At 44.2% G+C, this 18,020-nt stretch overlaps 1 long non-coding RNA gene across 2 annotated transcripts in view; it reads right to left on the bottom strand.

Annotated features, from left to right (window-relative positions):
- Positions 1-2,630: 2,630 nt before the first annotated feature.
- The window catches only part of LOC138760834 (uncharacterized), a 31,119-nt gene continuing 15,729 nt past the window's right edge, over positions 2,631-18,020 (bottom strand). The window contains exons 2-3 of one of the 2 annotated variants that reach the window (XR_011355892.1): positions 16,813-16,981; positions 2,631-2,903 (exon numbers count right to left, since the gene is read on the bottom strand). This is a non-coding gene — a long non-coding RNA (uncharacterized lncRNA). Of the gene's footprint in view, positions 2,904-16,736; positions 16,982-18,020 lie in introns of those variants that run through there. The other variant, XR_011355891.1, reaches the window with a different exon arrangement.

Genomic DNA, 18,020 nt, shown 5'->3' with positions numbered 1-18,020 from the left:
TAACAATTCCTTATTTCAAGTGTAGTTTATACCTGTACTGCGTTTTCACATTAATTGAGCATATTCTAGCTTAACTCATGCATGATTCATGTTAGTAACTATTAGTGCAGAAACTATTCTGGGAAAGGTTAAACAGGTTAGGACTTTCTGCCCTGGAGTGTAGAAGAATAAGGGAAGATTTGATAGAGGTATTTAAAATTATGAGGGGGTACAGAGTAAATGTCGATAGGCTTTTTCTACTGAGGGTGGATGAGATACAAACCAGAGGACACGGGTTAAGAGTGAAAGGGGAAGTATTTAGGAGGAACATGAGGGGGTACTTCTTCACACAGAGAATGGTGGGGGTATGGAATGAGCTGCCAGCTGAGGTGGTGAATCCAGGCTCAATTTTAACATTTAAGAAGAATTTAGACAGGTACATGGATGGGAGGGCTATGGACTGGGTGCAGGTCAGTAGGACTAGGCAAAAAAATATAGAATGTTTTGGCACAGACTAGAATGGCCAAAGGAGCCTGTTTCTGTGCTGTAATGTCCTATGGTTCTATGGTTCTAATTCCACAATTGGGTGTTATTATTATGGCCGCGGTTCAATTGGTTTTGAATTCAACTAAATCAATGTTAATCTAATAACACTGAAATAGGGTGTCATTCAAGATCTTATCAAACCACAACCCTGGCAGTTGTTCAGAATGGAGAATTGTGTGCCAGCATAAGCACAGTTCCACAATATCCTGTCAGAATGGCAAAACCTTAGGACCAGTTGTGCACCATATTGTAGCAGCAGCAGACAATGGCCATGGCTAGGTGTCCTGGGTGTCAGCAGTTCCTTCAACAAACATGAGAACTCAGGCTTTCAAATGGCCACAAGTCAGCTTGTTCATTCTCCATGCCCTCCAGGTGCTCCAGCTTCCTCCCACATCCCAAAAATCTGTTGGTTGGTTAATCAGTGTAGGTTAATGACAAAATGAATCAAAGTGAAGTTAATGGGCATGTGTAATAGAAAACACATCGCAGGGCTCTCGGGAATGGAACTGAGGGATTACAGGCTTGGAGCCAGTATTGACCCAATTAGCTGAATGGCCTCTTCTGTGACTTTATAAGATTAGATTAGCTGTTCATTGCTCTCATTGCCTGTGACCTGCCTGTGTTCACATGAGCTGCCAGCTTTTCCAACATTATAACATACTTAATCAGCTTTAAACTATTCCAGTACCTTTTGCATTTCTGAAATATTTTAAATAAATGTAAATCTTTTCTTTCCAGGAAGAAGGTCTCTGTTCTGACAACTGTTCAGAAGTAGCTGTTCCCTGATAAGGCTCAGCAGACCTCCTCTACCCTGTGTTTATGTTTGGTGAACTCAGCAGCTCGGCTGATGAGAGTGCAGTGTTGCCAAAGCCACACAAAGGAGCTAAGAATTCTTTCAACTTACAGCGTTTTACTGGTGGGATGCCAGCCCCTGTCTTTGCTACGTGATTGCCCCATACTGCAGTCTGTTCACTCCTCTCCCCATTCTATTCTCTTCAATAAAGCAATGAAGAGCCAAAACAAGGTTTGAAATAAACAGCCCACTCTTGGTTAAACCTAATCTCATATTGATTGTAAATGAATTGTTGTAATTGAAGTAAGACTCCATCATATTGAACAGAATGAAAAATAATTAGCTCAAAGAAACCCATTGCTTCCCCCAGCTCAAGTTTCCCTTTGCTGCATTGTCCTTAATAGTTTATCTCAGGACATTCATGATGCACTTCCTTCTGGGAGAAAGGATCAAGCAGTGAAGCGTTCCACAGGCTCAATAACTTCTTTGAGATTATGCACTTGCTTTGCGCTGAAGTGGCCTGCAGAGGGCTGGAGATTAAGGCCTCAGGGAACCTTTGCACTGATTCTTTCCATGGTTTCCCCTTGCCAGATTTCCACCCTATCCAGCCCAACTCTTCCTGGGGACCCCCACTCCCCACCATCTGATAACCACCCAACCCAGGACGCAAGCCAGGGATGTCAATGGCCTCATCAACAAGGTCCTCCCTGTTGCACAGGCAGGTGAGTTTGGGGTGATCCCTTAGATCTATCACATCACCTAGCAGGCTGCTGTTCTGCTGCCCTTCCTTCCAACTCATGACCTGTAACTCCCAGAGCCTGCAGCTGGCACAAGGGCTCCAAGGTATTCAGAACAACTGGGGCAGACACTAGTAGGGTGCCTGCACTCCATCCTGTGCCAAGAACAAGATCCCATGGGTGAGTAGAACCAGGTATTAGCAGAGTATGCAGAAATCTGCCCTTTCCTCCAAGCTTGGTCTGTGGGCAGTAAACTAGAGACCAAAGGAGAGGTACATTTGAGAGGAAGGCAAGCAAAACATGTGACTAAGATCAGCCAAGGGTGATCATTTTCTGGCTGCACAAATCAAGAGCAGAAAGCAGTGAGGTGATTCGTGAAAAGCTTAGAGTGGTTGGTGGAAATGAGAGCCATGATGTGGATACAAAATGGGATCCTAACAGGGAACTCCTCAAAGTAGAATGGGTCAAACCATGGGACATTTGAGAAGCTTGGGTTTTGTCCCATAGCAGTGTGAGTGAATGTTTCATTATGGGAGATGTCTCTCACAATAAATTCATGGAAGGTAAGTGGCTCGATTATTTCTTTTAGTGACTTAATGAAGGATAAATATTGATGGGGTAAGTCCATTGCTTTTCTTAGAAAGGTGGTAAAGAATCGTCATGTCCGCTTCAGGGAACATCTGTTAATTATCTCATCTGAAGTGCGTCACTTCTCACAGAGTGGCATTCTCCTTGCACAACGTTGAATCATCGCTGTAGCTGTTGCATTCACCAAATGGGGTCAGACAACAGCTTGAGGTTCTGTCCTTGTGAATCTTTTCTGCACCTGCTCGAGCCCTCCCTGTAGCCTAGTGATGAGAATTTATTTAAATTTAAATGATAAAGAACTGTACACAAAATACCAGACATGGTCTAACTAACATTTTGTACAACTGCGACATGACCTCCGAATTCTTGTACTCAGTGCCACAACCAATGAAGATAAGTGTGTCCTACAGCTTGTTTGTCTCCCTGTCTGAGTTGTCACTTGTGATAGTTAAATACCATCTGCCTTCCATGGCCCAGTTTCCCAATTGAACTAGATCCCATTGTAGCCTTGGACAATCTTCTTCAACATCTACTGTACCACCATTTTTGGTGTCATCTGCCAGCTTACTAACCATTGCTACTCCATACTCAGCCAAATCATTAATGCCGATGGCAAACAAAAGAGGACCCAGAACTAATCCTTACCATACACCACGGGTCACTGGCTTCTATTCTGAACCCTCTTCTGCCATCTCAGAGTCCCTCCACCAAGCCAATTTGTATCCAGTTAGTATACAGGAAGTCTGCAGATGCTGGATAAATGGAACTATACACCAAGTCCTGGAGAAACTCAGTGGGTCAGGCAGTTGACATTTCTGGCAAAAAACCAATCACCAGGAATAACAAGGGTTCCAGCCTAAATCGTTGCCACTCTATTGTCTTCCATGAATGTTGCCTGACCTGCCAAGTTCCTCCACCACTATGTGTATTATTTGCATCCAATTGGCCAGCTTGCCTTGGATATCATGTGATCTGTTTTTTCCTGACCAACCTGCCATGTTGGATCTATCCAAAGGTTTTTGGAGACAAGTTCTGTCTTTGTCAATCCTCTTGAACACAGAAGTTATTAACCTCATCCCCTCTGCTCTTCAGCAGCCTTTTTCTCCTCTGCAAGGATAGGTCAAGGACTGTTGGAAGCCTGTGACCAGTGGTACATGGTAGAGGTTAGTACTGAGTCCTCTTTTGTTTGTTATCTACGTTAATGATTTGGCTGAGTCTGGAGTGGCAATGGTTAGTAAACTGGTAGATGACACCAAAAATCCTGGAACGGTCGATGCTGATGATTGTCGAAGGTTGAGAAGGGATTTAGAAATGTTTTCACACAGGGCACCTCTTCAAGAAATCAGTCTTGCTCGTCCATGCACAAACCAATGCTGACTATTCCCAATCACTCCTTGCCTTGCAGTTCTGATAGCTCAGGGGTTAGAGCACTGGTCTTGTAAACCAGGGGTTGTGATGAACTCCAGCAAGGGGTTGTGAGGCCTTGCTGAGGCCCCTTGCTGGGGCTTCATTTCTGTGAGGGGTGCTGGACAAAGTGGTGACTCTCTGCCTTCCTAATGGTAAAGAAAATTAAAGAATTTTGTGTATGGTTATATTCTAAATGTAGTATTACGTGACAATAATGGAACCTTTATCTTAACCTTTCCCAATGCAAATAAATCCAGTCTCTCAGAATCTCCTCTAGTAACTTACCCACCATAATATCAAGCTCACCTAACAGTCCTTGACCTATCCTTGCAGCCTTTCTGTTCCAGTATCTCAGCAGTGGCTAAGGAAGATACAAAAATCTCTGCCAGGCTCCTAGGAATTTATTCTCTTGCTTCCAGCCATGTTCTAGGATATCCCTGGTCAGGCCCTGGCGATTTTTCCACCTGTATATACTTCAAGACCACCAACTTTTTCATCAGGTTAATAGGTTTCAAGATATCACCATTCTCTTCCCTGAATTCAGTATCTTCCACATCCTCCTTCTTGGTAAAAAGATGAGAAATGTTCATGAAGACCTCACTCATCTTCTGATTCCACCTGTAGATGGCTACACTGATCCTTAAGGGGACTTTCTCTTTCCCTAGTTACCCATTTGCTCTCAATATACACAAAATCTTATAAGGATTCTCCTTTACCTGATCTGCCAGGGATACCTTGTATCCCCCAACTCCCCTTCTAACTTCCTAACACTTGCTAATATTAGCTCATGGAGGAATTTGGAGATATGTCTTCATCCAGAGTACAGGAACTTGGATCCCACTTGCAAGTGACGTAGGTAACTTAAGGCTAAGTTAAAGAACATTTGATTGAGGAAGGAGCAGAGGAATGTAGTGAGAGACTAAGAGGAGCAAGAGCAAAAGTTGAAAAGCAGAGTCCAAGTCAGGTTAATGGCCTCTTCTGTGTTGAAGGTAATATCGGGTATAATAGTGCACAGTGATCAATGAATGAAGTGAGATTGTTGGCAAGGATCAGGAGTTCCTCCTATAAGGAGAAAGACTCGACAATTTATAGTAATCACAGCATGCCTTAACAAGACTGAGTGAGCTGCAGCAGCAGGCAAGGATGAAGTTCACTCCCTGCGGCCTTGAATTAAAAAGCTGCTGATGCCTAGGATCTTGATTAGTGGTGTGAGCAGGTCTAGCGTTGTAGCAGGAGCAAAGACAATGTGCTTTCCTGTCCTCCACCCCACTCCCAACCCTCAATTAATAACAAGGCCTAATTGTTCTGTCACTGTGCAGCAATATTCAAACCACAGGTTGGCAGCATTTACAGCCCAAACCAAGCAATAATGTGATTCTGTCCAGTGTTTCACTCTAGTGATTAATGATATTGAACTCCAGCCAAGGATATGGAGAAGGAAGGCAGCATCTTCCTGACTAATGACTTGTCTGCTGAGCTGACATGATTCTCCTCTCACCTGCCTGCCCCTGACCAATGGTCAAATGTTTCCCATTTTAATAAACACCAACTACCTGCTGTTCCTGTGTCATGTCCCGCCATCCAGTGCAATCTAACCGCCTCTCGACTCCCAGTGCCTCACAATTACAGAAGCACCCATCGCCTATATTTAGATGGGATTCTTCTGTGGATGTGCACTGCCTCAGCTGCCTGCCTGCTACTGCTGTGCCCTGCATCAAGAAGCATTTTGTTTCCTTAAAAAAATGAGTTCCTTCAATATTGTTGTCAAGTATTCCTGGTGGACTCTGTTACAGAGAAAGCTTGTCTGAATAGTGCTGTGTGATCATTCACTTGCATCAGTGAGGCCTTGTTAAAACAAGGCACCACCCTCTGCTGGTTAATGTGCAATATGGACCGACTCCTTATTCCCTAGAGCTTGGTGATTGGACTGTTGTTACTTTTACTTTTACATCACTAACCTTTCTTTCCTCTACAACACTATGTGTGTGGCAGTGTCATGAAGATACTGTGTTCCCACTGATTTACTCCTTTGGCTCTGCAGTACTGATGGGTCATCTTGAGGTCAAGATAGATGATTATACAACCACAAGCCCTCCTTCTTAGAGGAACAATGGACCGAGAATCTTCCTGGACCTTTCTACCAGCAGCCAATTTCACTAGTTCCTCTACTCTCTGATAGCCAGTAGGTAGTTTCCCACATAGCAGATCAAAATGTGCCTCACACACACACACACACACACACACACACACACACACACACACACACACACACACACACACACACACACACACACACACACACACACACACACACACACAGACAAAATGTCAAAGGTGAGAGATGTGGGAGGTAGAAGATGTCATCGTCATGGCAATTACACTTTATTGGCCTTGAGTCGGACAGGCCAGAGGTTGGAGAACCCGGACATCCTTGTGTTCAGAACACTTCAGTCACAGTATTCTTCTAGAGGTCAAACTGTAGGGTGCAGGCAAATGTTTACGAGCAGGCTGCATTGCCATGCCATGCAGGAATGTTAATTATTCATGACAAATCATCTGTTCTTCGTGCAAGTGAAGACACATCAGGAAGAAGCAGGAACTTGGAAAGATCATACTCGTCCAGTTGCCTCACTCCTAATTTCATTCTGTAGAATTGGCCCACCAGATGGTGCTAATGCAGAATGAGATCAACTGAATCACACCATACAATGCTTATTTGGCTTCATGTTGACAATTGGGAGCTCACTCTTTGGTTCCCAGAAGACCCAGGCTACAATTTCAGAAACAGTCCGCAAACTAAATAATACTAATCCAGCGGTGCCTGTAAGGAGTTTGCATGTTCTGCCCATGATTGCGTGGGTTTTCTCTGGATGCTCTGGTTTTCTCCCACCCTCCAAAACTGTAGGGTTTGTAGGTTAATGGTGTACTTGTGCAACTTGGGGTTGTGAGCTGGAAGTGCCTGTTATCTTAAGAAGGAAGCCATTTATTTATTATTTTCCGTCCCTCTTATGATATGACAACAAACTCTCATTCATTTGGTTGTTCATTCATGCATCTGTTCATTTCAGTCCCTCAAGTCTATGCCAGTTCACAGAGCAATCTCATTCCCTGCAACTTCATCTCCCCTTCTGGGCATCTACAGAGTCTCTCAAATGATATGAATGGAAAGGGTTTAAAACACCAGGGTTAAATTAATCTCAAGTGGGTTTTTGATCAGGAAGTCTGTGCATCAAGTTGAGTTGCAGGTGCTGAGGTGTAAGTTTCCCACCAGCCATCAGGCCTTCCACTGCCCCCTGCCTCTCCCCTACCAACACCCAGATCACAAAACAGGTCTCAAACCTAAATCCCAGCCAATGCTTCATCTGACGAAGGGGTGTCATGGGGGATATTTCAATAGACAATGCATCTGGACTGCCCGACACAGATCCAAGGGCATTGGCTACAGGAGGTGGGATGCTATGTAGACCTGCAGAAGAGGGTGGTGAAGCTGAAGGGCCTGTTTCCATGCTGTAAACCTCTCTGACTGTGATTAGGAAAGATATAAAGGAAGCTGGGCAAGGTTGGGGGGGGGGGGGGTGGGGGAGAAATCAATTTTCACACAGAGGCCAGTACGAATATGGAATGAGTTGCAGGAATAAGTGTCTTATAAATGATGACATTTATAAGCTGTTAGGCCATATTCATGGAGAGGGAAAGTTGAGAGGGATATGGGCCAGGCAAACAGGATGAGCTCAGAGATCCAATGAGTTAGGCCAAAGGGCCTAGTTCTACACTAAATCTATGACTCTGAGGCACGTTGGTCAAACTGGACAACATCAATAGAAGCGAGTCCAAATCTTGAGCAATCCATGGGTAAGTTAAGAAAAGCCCAGTGGGAAACCAAGTGCAAAGATGTTCCTCATCTCCTTCAAACTAGGCTCTGCAGAGATGGGACTTAAATCACAAAGCTAATGGGCTGGCAAATTAAAATATCTGGCACAGCTTTATCGCACTCACATTAATTCCATAAGCCTTGCAGCTAACAGTTTAATTTTGTTTGTGTATGTTTAGGAAGCACAAAAGTGACAATTTAATTAAATGTTCAAAAAGAAGTTTTTATATAATGCATTTATTAGGTGCATACCTTGCAGCAACAACCTTATCTAATTATCCAAGATAAAATTGGAAAAAATTGTGTTTGAAAGGTTGCATGAGGCGCTGCCTCCTGCAGGTCAGTCCCATTAAAGTCCTCAATGTACAGTGGTGAGATGGCAGTATTTTCAGCTGAAGATGACAGCATACAGTTATTGTGCATGCAGTATGGGGTGAGAAAGAAGGAAAGGAAATGCGGTATACAAGAGTGGGTAGTACCATTTTTTACATTGTTGTGTCAGCCACTGCTGTTCGTTGAGATTTAATTGCCTACGATAAAGGATATTTTGTTGGCAGCTTGTCCTTTGTTATTTTCAAAAACAGCAAAGAGTCCATGGATCCCGAACTTGAAATGAGATGTAGAGATGGAGTGTAGCTGCTTGAGGAAGCAGCTGGGCAGTGATCAAGTGCAAAGTTAATGGGATATGATTTCTTGGTTGAACACGTGCTATAGAGGGAGTGCAGCGCAGGTTTACAAGGTTAGTTCCTGGGATGGCAGGATTGTCATACGCGGATAGGTTAGAAAGACTTGGACTATATGCGATGGAGTTTAAAAGCATGAGGGGAGAGATGATTGAGGTATTTAGGATTATCAAAGGGCTTGACAGTGTGAAATCAGAGCACATGTTCCCAATGATGTGTGAGACTAGGACTAGAGGGCATAGTTTAAGAATACAGGGAAGGCCATTTAAGACAGAAATGAGGAGAATTTTTTTTTTACCCAGAGAGTTGTGGATATGTGGAATACATTACCACAGAGGATAGTGGGGACGGATTCGTTGGATAGATTTAAGAGAGAGTTGGATAAGGCTCTTGTGGGCAGGGGAATTCAGGGTTATGGGGATAAGGCTGGGATTGGTTAATGAAAGGGAAAGATCAGCCATGATCTGATAAATGTCAGTGCTGGCTCGAAGGGCCAATTGGCCTACTCCAGCACCTATTGTCTATTGTCTATTAACACTTTTTACCCCCTCCATAAATCTTCGTCCGCGAAGCCAAGCCAAAGAAAAAGAGATTAACACAAGCAATTGCAGGCAATCATAGTCATACAGTAAGAAAAGGGTGGTGACCTGTATGAAGATGGAGCTGAAAAAGCAGAGCCAACTTCTAATTGTGCACAATTCCAAGATTCAAACAGGGGTCAAGCCCTCAGAGATGACAATGTCAACGTGGACCTCTTCTGTGCGGATGTGTCCAATTGGTGCCAAAGGCTGTGGATGGGCATGATGGAGGTCCTCCAAGCTCAGGATGACTGTTCAAGGTAGGCTAGTGGTGAGTCAAAATTTCTGCACAGTGCTGCCAACTCCTCACAGGGGGCAAGAATCCAGAAAGCTGGGGAATTCCTCACATAACTTGGCAAGTTCTTGACATGGTTCCGCTGGAGGATCCCTGGACAAACCAGATACTTATGTAAATTAAAATTACATTTAAAAATTGTACGGGCTGGGAACTTGAATCTCTCTGTAGAAGAAAACTTACACCACATGTCTCCTTAAAACTCTCCCACGCACATCCATCTTCAATTCATGTCCTCTCATATGAGCCATTTTTACCCTGGGTACAAAATTCTGACCGCTTTCTCTATCAATGCTTCTTGTAAGCCTCTTCCAGGTCTCCTACCCCTGTTCACTTCCGAGACATAAGAACGGAAGAAAATAAGACAGAGGAAGGCCATTCAGCCCTTGAAGCATGTTCTGCCATTCAAGAAGACCATACTGGGCCATTGACCTCAATGCTCCATTCCCACTGGCTCCAGGTCTAAATGCCTGTCATGAAATATTTAATGATCCCACCCTCATGCACTCTGGGATGGGGTATTCCAAAGATTCACAGTCATTCACAAATACTAAGTGCTCACCATGCCTGTTCACTTCAGAATCTCCCGTAACCCAGTAAAGTCACCTCTCATTCTTCTCGCCAAGATGATGAATGATGAGCTGCAGGTCTTGATGGTCTGAGGGGGAGAAGAGGTTGAGAGCCCTGGATGAGGTCAGCTGAGGCCAATCCAAAGGAAGGCTGGTGCTGGAGCAATGTACATCAGCCCCGTAGGGGTGGGACAGAATGCGGGCATCTGAGTTCACTGGACAAGGCGAGCTCCATCATGGGCTCAGAAAGCAAAGGGTTCTTGCTAGGCCAAAGATTCCACAGTTTTAGGGAGTCAGGACCTGGGGTGGAGGGGGTGCCGTGGAGAGCAGGTGGCTGGACACAAAGTCTGCAGCTCAGCGTCCAAGACTCCCTCCACCCCCACTCCAAACAATGAACACGGGGCTCGAGCTCAGTATCCAAGACCCTCCATTCCTCCTCCTCCTGTGGACATAGAGCTGGAGGTCAGTGTCTGAGATCCTCCACCCCCTCCCCTCTGCTGGACATGGGGACAATAATCAATAAATCTAAATGCATAAATCTGCACCCCAGTGAGTACAAAACTGCTCACAAACTTTCACCAGACATTAACCCCTTCATCCCAGAAATCAACCAAGTGAACTTACTCTGCACTGCCTCTAATATGAGATCACCAGATCTAGGAGCAGAAGTAGGTCAATCAAGTCTGCTCAGCCATTCTATGATGAGCTGATCCATCCTCCCATGCAGCCCCTCTCCTGAGCCCTCGCCTCATAACCCTTAACTAATCAAATACTTGTCAATCTTCACCTTAAATACATCCAACGGCCTCATGGCCCTCTGGCTAAAGAAATTTCTCAGCATATCTATTTTAAATTGATACCCTTTTATCCTGAATTTGTGCCCTCTTGTCCTAGGCTCCTCTACAATGGGAAACAACCTTGCCACGTTTACTCTGTCCAGGCCTTTCAGCATTCAAAATGTGTCTCTGAGATTCCCCCCCTGATCTACTGTACTCCAATGAGTACAGTCAAAGAACTAGCAATCATTCCTCATATGCTAACCCTTTCATTCCTGGTATCATTCTACTAAATCTCTGAACCTCTTCCAATGGCAGCCCACCCTTTCTCAATAAAAGGCATCCAAAACTATACACAGTACTCTAAGTGAGATTTCATTAATGCCAACATTGCATTCGCCTTCTTCAGCATGGACTCAACTGGAGGTTACCTTTAGGGAATCTTGCACAAGGACTCTCAAGTCCCTTTGGACCTCTGAAGTTTGAATTTTCTCTCCATCTAAATGATAGTCTGCCCATCCATTTTTTCTACTAAAATGTATGATCATACACTTTCCAATATTGCATTTCATCTTCCACCTCTTTGCCCATTCCCCTAATTTATCCAAAACCATGTGTGGAGACTGGAACTGCACTCAATACCATTAGAGCCCTGTGGAGCAGCATTAACCTTCCCTACCATTATACTCCATACCCCTTGCAATGAAGATCAACATACCATTTGTTTTACCAATTATTTATGGTACTTGCATGTTAACTTTTTGTGTCCCATTTCCTGGAAATGCCCAAATTCCTTTGTATTCCTTTCACATTGTTTAAATAATGATTTCTTTCCTCATTCTTCCTTCTAAAGTGGTTAACTTTGCACTTTCCCACAATATACTCCATCTACCAATTTCTATCTATTTAGTTGTCTAGATCCCTCTGCAGGCTCTTTGTGACCTCACAAATTTCTAGCCCAACTCATGAGGAAGTATGGCTGCAGAAAATTCAAGTTATTAATCTGGATTATAAAAAGTCGAGGTCGCAGTGCTGGTCCACAAGGCAGCCTACTAGTTCATGAATTTTAATGCAGTGACCCATTGCTTCCAACTCTCAGTTCTCTCTTGTGTAGCAGCTCCCCTACCCTAATGCCATGTGATCTTACTCTTTATGTGGCACCATGTGCAATGCTACCTGGAAATACAAATGCACCACACCTACTGCTTTACTTTTATTCATCTTGTTGGTAGTATCATCAAAGAACTTTAGCAAATTTGTGAAACAAAATTGTCCTTTCGTAAATTCACATGGCTTGATTACTAGTTAAACAAGAAAATCTGCAGATACTGGGGTGGAGTGCAATACAGTGCACACAAGTGCTGTAGCAGGTCACACAATATCCATAGGAAGTAAAGGGTAACCTTTTGATAACCCCTCTCTTCCCTGCATTACTTTTATACTAACATCTAATCTCTCCTCCTTCCCGTCCTCTAACTTTTTTATTTGGGCAACGACACAGCTCCCCACCCCCTTCTTTTCATTCTCCTATCTGAAAGCTACCCTCTTTAGCTCTCTACCTCTCCACCTATCACTCCTCAGCTTCTTTCTCTTCTCCTCCCTCTTCTCCTCCCTCTTCTTCTCTCCTCCTCCCACTTCCTTCCATCTTTTTATTTTGACATCTAGCTCTTTATCCAGTGCTCAGGCCTGAAACAATTGCCTTTCTTCCTATGGTTGGTGCATGACCTGCTGAGTTTTTCAGCATTTTTCTGCATGCTTCTTGATTACTCTGTGTCCTGCTTTATCTTCTCATCAACAGATTCCAACATTTTCTCACTGACCATCCTCACATTCCAGTTCAGATACCTGGTACCCCTTCAGCCAGTCTCGAGCCAGTTTCCAGCAGCCCACAGCCTGGTGTAAGTCCTTTGACTGCAGTTGCTAGCGGCCCACAGCCTGCGTGGGTTCTTCACATCAAGTCACCACAGTTTAAGGGAGATTCCACAGTTTTAGGGAGTCAGGACCTGGGGTGGAGGGGGTGCCGTGGAGAGCAGGTGGCTGGACACAAAGTCTGCAGCTCAGCGTCAAAGACTCCCTCCACCCCCACTCCAAATAATGAACACGGGGCTCGAGCTTCTGTGGGTTCTCCAGCCGCAGAACCCCTTACTGGTCTCCCACAATGTTCACCACCCCATAGGGTCATTTCCTCTGCTTATCCTACTCCAACGGTGGGCATTCTCCATGTTTTCTGGTGTCCTGCACCAGTCCTCTGCTTCCTCAGAGTCTGTAACTCCTCGAGGCTGCTGTCGAACCCAGGAGCCACCATCTTGGCCTCAGACCCTGTGGTAGCAGGATTTTAAAATAAACCACCATCGGCTCCTTGAACAGGCTGTTTAAAGCCATCGGTAGAACCCTGTGGTGGAATGGCATCTCCTCTCCCTGTTCTCCGTGGGTCCACACCAGCAGCAATGCTGCCATTACAGCAACTCTGGCAGCAGCACCATTTTGGGTGCAGATTTAATACAGGTGAGGTGCCAGAAGACTGGAGGATGGCAAATGATCTGCCCCTATTCAAGAAAGGCAGTGGAGAACATCCTGAGAACTACAGGCAAGTGAGCCTAACATCTGTGGTTGGTAACTTATTAGATAATATTCTGAGGGAGAAGATAAACAGGTGCTTGAATGGTTAATGAGGGATAGTCCTCATGGTTTTGTAACTAGGAGGTCATGTCTCACAAATCTAATTGAGTTTTTTGAAGATGTGACCAAAAGAATTGACCAGGCAGAATTTTATATATGGATTTCAGCAAGGCATTTGATAAAGTTCTGCATGATAAGCTTCTCTAGCAAGTTAGATCAAATGGGATTTAAGGTGAAATAGCAGAATGATAGAAAAATGGCTTCATGGAATAAAGTGGAGGATGATAGTGGGAGGTTGTTTTTCAGACTGGAGGCCTGTGAGGCTGTGACTAGTGGTGTTTGCTCATTGCTGCTTATTATCTATGGATATCTATATTCAGATGAAAACATATGTGGCACGATTAGTAAGTTTGTAGATGACACCAGGTGGTGAAGGGAGTTGCCAAAGATTGTGGCAAGTAGGCAGAGGAATGATTGGTGTTGCATTTTGGGAAATTTAATGTGGGTAGGACCTACACAGTGAATGTTGAGGATCTTGTAGAGCAGAGGGTTCTAGAAGTTCAAATACATAGTACCTTGAAAGTGGTGTCGGCACAATGGCCTTCATCAGTTGGAGTATTGAGTATAGAAGTTGGGAGGTTATGTTACAGTGTATAAGAAGTTTGTGAGGCCACATTTGGACTATTGTGTTCAGTGTTGGTCACCATGCTACAGGAAAAGTATCAAGCTAGAGAGAGTGCAGAGAAAATTTACAAAAATGTTGCCAAGACTTGGGGGCCCAAGCTACAGGGAGAGGTTGAGCAGGCTAGAGCTTTATTACCTGGTGTACAGGATGATGGGAGGTGATCGCAGAATAGCATTAAATATAATGACAGAAATAGATCAGCGAGAGTCATTTGCCCGGAGTAGGAGAATTGGTAACCAGACAGCATTGGTTTAAGGTGAGGGGGCGGAGAGGTTTAATCAGGAATCTGAGGGGTTACTTTCTTTGCACAGAGGGTGGTGGGTGTGTGGGATGGCCTGCTGGAGGAGGTGATTGAGGCAGGCAATATTTAAGAGAAAAGTTGGACAAATACATGGATAGGATGGGTTTTGTGAGATATAGGTCAAACACGGGTAGGTGGGACTAGTGTGCATGGGACACTTTTTATCTGGGAAAGTTGAGCCAAAGGGCATATTTCCACACTGAATGACTCTGTGACTATAAAGATGGAGAACATAAGGGAGCAACCAAAGAAAAAATTACAATAATCAGTCATGTACAATGTTCAATTGTTCAGAGTTATTAATTTTTTAAAATTTAGACATACAGCACAGTAACAGGCCATTTTGGCCCACGAGCCCTTGCCACCCAATTACACCCAATTAACCTATAGCTCCCAGTATGTTTCATACGGTGGGAGGAAACCGGAGCCCAGGGAAAACACATGCAGACACGGGATTTGAACCCCAGTCCTGATCACTGGTGCAGTAACAGCATTGTCATCTGTGCCTTTTGTGTTAAGTGCTACTTTTTGAGAAAAAAATTAAATTAAATTAAATTAAAGTCTATGAGCCTGTGCTTTCCAATAACATCCAATTGACATGTTTGGAGGGTGGGAGGAATTCGAAGCATCCAGAGAAAATCCACACAGACACATGCAGAATTTATAAACCTGACAGACAGCACCAGATTCGAACCTGGGTTGCTGGGGCTGAAGTAGCATTGCGCTAACCACTATGGAAAGTTTATGAGATCAGAGATATACAGCAAGACACTGCAGATGCTGAAATCCGGAGCAAAATACAAACTGCTGGAGGAGCTCAGCAGATGAAGCAGCAATGGGAGTGGCGAGCGGAATTGTCAATGTTTGAGTTGAGAGCCTTCATCCTTCCCCTCCAGATGCTGCTGGATTCCAGCAATCTAGTTTTTGGTGTGAGATTGGATATGTATGATGACAAACTGGTGCAGTTATCACTGATGTTATTTTAATTTGAATAGTTTACCTTTGGTATCATTCTCTGTAAATAGTCAAATGTTTCTAGGGGTTTATTTCTCTGTGCAGCGTAGATGTGCATGAGCTGAGCAAACCACATGGTATGACCATGAAACCGGTTGTCCACACACTTCTCTTTGGTTAAGAGTTACTGCCTTCAATCAGAGATGCCCTATTTGAGCTCTATCTCTCATACATTATTTGCAGGCAGACCGCAAAAAACTACCGGCTCTATAGTTTCCAAATGTCAGAAATTAGATTATAGCTTAGGAATTAAAGGCTGGCCCGGTTGTGGTTAGCTCATTCAAGGTCAGACCTGCCTTTCGCAGGATTCCACTGATTGTGATGCCCACTCTTGACTATCAATCACCCATTTAAACTAATCTTACCTTCACTAATTTATTCTCCCCCCACATTCCAATCACTTCCAGTGCAGTTCCACCATTCACCTACACTCTCGGAGTAATTCGTCAGTTAACCTACCCACCAGCACATGGGAGGAATCCAGAGCACCTGGTATAAAATCCATGCGGACATAAGGAGATGTGCAAACTCCACTCAGACAGGGGATTAGACTAAGAGGAGAGACTGAGTCGTCTGGGGCTGTACTTGTTTGTATAAAATTATGAGAAGCAAGTTGTTCCCTTTGGTAGGAGATACTAGAAATAGGGGGCTTTGCCTTGATCCAGGGTAGTAGATTTACGATGCAGATGAGGAGGAATTGCTTTTGCGAAAGGGTGGCAAATCTATGGAATTCACTGCCCATTGAAGCAGTAAAGGCTACCTCAGTAGTTATATTTAAGATAAGTTTGAATAGATTTTTACAAAATAGGGGAATTAAGGGATATAGAGATAAGGCAGGTAGGTGGAGATGAGCCTATCATCATATCAGCCATGATCTAATTGAATGGTGGAGTTGCTGGACCTGTGAGGCAACGGGTCTACCAGCTGTGCCTCTGTAGCACCCACAGAATGAATGTCTCACTGTTAGAGTCTTAGATGTATAGACACAATGAAGTGTCAAAGGTTTTGAATGCCATCTTAAAATGGATAGTTGATTATCCAGGAGACACTCTGGAAACCAGAAATGCTGGAATTTGGAGCAACAAACAATCTGCTGGAAGAACTCAGCGAGTTGAACAGCATCAGTCAGAAAAGAAGTATGGTCAATGTTTCACACTGGAATCTTTCATCAAGACCAGGTCTTCACCAAGCCTGAAATGTCGACCATTCTTCTTCTCCCACCGATGCAGCTCAAGCTGCTGAGTTCCTCCAGCAGATTATGTTTTAATTGACTATCCAGCAGCAGGAGATTATGCTACAGTTGTTATTGGATTGGATTTATTGACAAGCCCTCTGACCTTGACCTGGAGCAACAGGTGTTGCTTAACTCACATGTATCTTTGCAAGAGGTAAATTCCACTTGTGGAAAACATCGGAGCAAACTGACACAGTTTCCCCTGTGTATGTTGGTTTCAGCCCAAAGTCCTCCTTTTTCCCTTCATATAACGAGTCTAGCAGAACATCTCAAAGCCCAGGGGCACTCCTGTGTTCACGACACCCTCTGTTGGAGAAGCAAATGTCAGGTTTTCATTCAGACTACTACAGATTCTACAGCAAACATCTCATCTGGGACATCTTTAATGTCTGTCACTTTTTGTTCAATTCTTTGTGGATTCAGGACTACAAATAGCATCCTATATCACAGCTAAAAATAAGCCAGCTCATGGCTCTCTGCCAATATCTACAGATGTCATTAGTGGAATAACAATATCCATTTATTAATGCTCTTGTCACATGGTTTGCTGCTGCTTTTAAAATCTGTCCCAGTGCTCACAATCGGAGGAAAAGGTTCAAATGTGATGCCCAGCTGCTGCTCGTTAATGCTCCAGTTATTTCTTTCTTGCATGGTTCAATTGCTCAACCTGGGTCAGTAGGTCATGGGTCCAATCAGCCTTCAGGGACATAAGCAAAATCTGAGCTGACGCAGCAGTACAGAGGGAGGAAATGTATGTTTCAGGGAAAGGTTCAGTTCCACATTACAATGCCCCATAGACTGTGGTGATTCAAATCGACAATCAACAAGGCAGAAGCTCTGGGTAACAACAGTGGCTTACTGTGAGGGAGATCCAGGTTCCAGCCTGACCTTCATTACAGCCTGTGTGCAGTTTGCACCTGTGTGTAAGGGGAGCTGTTCTGGTTTGGACCAATGTTTTCCACACATGGATCCTGTGACCTTGTGGATTTCCTCTGGGTGTTCTGGTTTCCTCCCACATCCCAGCAATGTGCAGGTTAATTAGCCACTGTTAATTTCCCCTAATGTAGGCGATCGGTGGAATCTGGGAGAGTTGATGGGAATGTGGGAAGGAGACAAGAAAGGGATAAACGTTAGATTAGTCAGTGGAGGCTTGGTGGTGGTGGCAGTTCTATGCTGTAACTCTCCATAGCTCCGTGACCATCAGGCTACTGAGTCCAAGCTACATTTCAGTCACATTATGCAAACATTTCCCTTGACATTTCATGTCCCTTTGAAACACCATTAACCAGAGGTTTAGCCGTGCAAGCTGTTTAAAGACTTTGGTTAAGCTTGATGTTGTGCACCA

This window comes from Narcine bancroftii, chromosome 4, assembly GCF_036971445.1.
Source record: "Narcine bancroftii isolate sNarBan1 chromosome 4, sNarBan1.hap1, whole genome shotgun sequence".
NCBI classification, from domain to species: domain Eukaryota; kingdom Metazoa; phylum Chordata; class Chondrichthyes; order Torpediniformes; family Narcinidae; genus Narcine; species Narcine bancroftii.
The sequence above is the reverse complement of the archived record's forward strand: the minus strand, read 5'-3'. Positions and strand labels throughout refer to the sequence as shown.